The following is a 657-nucleotide window of genomic DNA, read 5'->3' on the forward strand; positions in this document are numbered from 1 at the left end:
ACGTCCCCCCAGGCCACGAGTGGGAAGGTAAGGCCTGGCTGGATTCAGTGTTGGGGTGACTCAGAAGCCAGAAAGGCCAGAGGCTGCTCCAAGTGGCCTTTCATGGCAAGGGAAAAAAGAAAAGAAAAAAAAAAGAGAAGAATCTGAGGGACCTTGGGCTCTCAGTCAAATGTACTGCACAGAGTGTGCAGTGCTAGCGTGGGAGGAATCCAGAGATGAATGTCAGTGAAGGGCACAACCTTAGCCTTGAAGACCATGGTTGGGGGGTAGTCTCCCCCATTTCTAGAAACACCAAAGTGTTGCCAGAGCTCAATGGTCAATCCTCGGGTTCAAAGAAATGGTTAAGCTGACCAGAATGAGGAAACTCACCAATTGAAGCCAGTTCAGAGAAATTGCCCTCAGGCATATGGAACACATGGTTGTTGTGGAGAAGAATTTCCTGTTCTGGATCCCGACCCCAGGAGAGGTACTTGGGGTGGGACAGCCTCTTGAGTCTCAGCACCAATGTAATGGATTAATAAAAATGCTGCAGGATCCCTGGTGGCAGCAGGCAGCAGAAATGCTGCAGATCCCCAAGCAGCAGCAGGCAGCAGGCCATGTGGTTGCAGGCAGTGGGCAGTGGGTCCCAAGAGCAGCCAGTCCTAGGCAGGGACTGTG

This window comes from Microtus ochrogaster, chromosome 10 (assembly GCF_000317375.1).
Source record: "Microtus ochrogaster isolate Prairie Vole_2 chromosome 10, MicOch1.0, whole genome shotgun sequence".
Lineage (NCBI taxonomy): Eukaryota > Metazoa > Chordata > Mammalia > Rodentia > Cricetidae > Microtus > Microtus ochrogaster.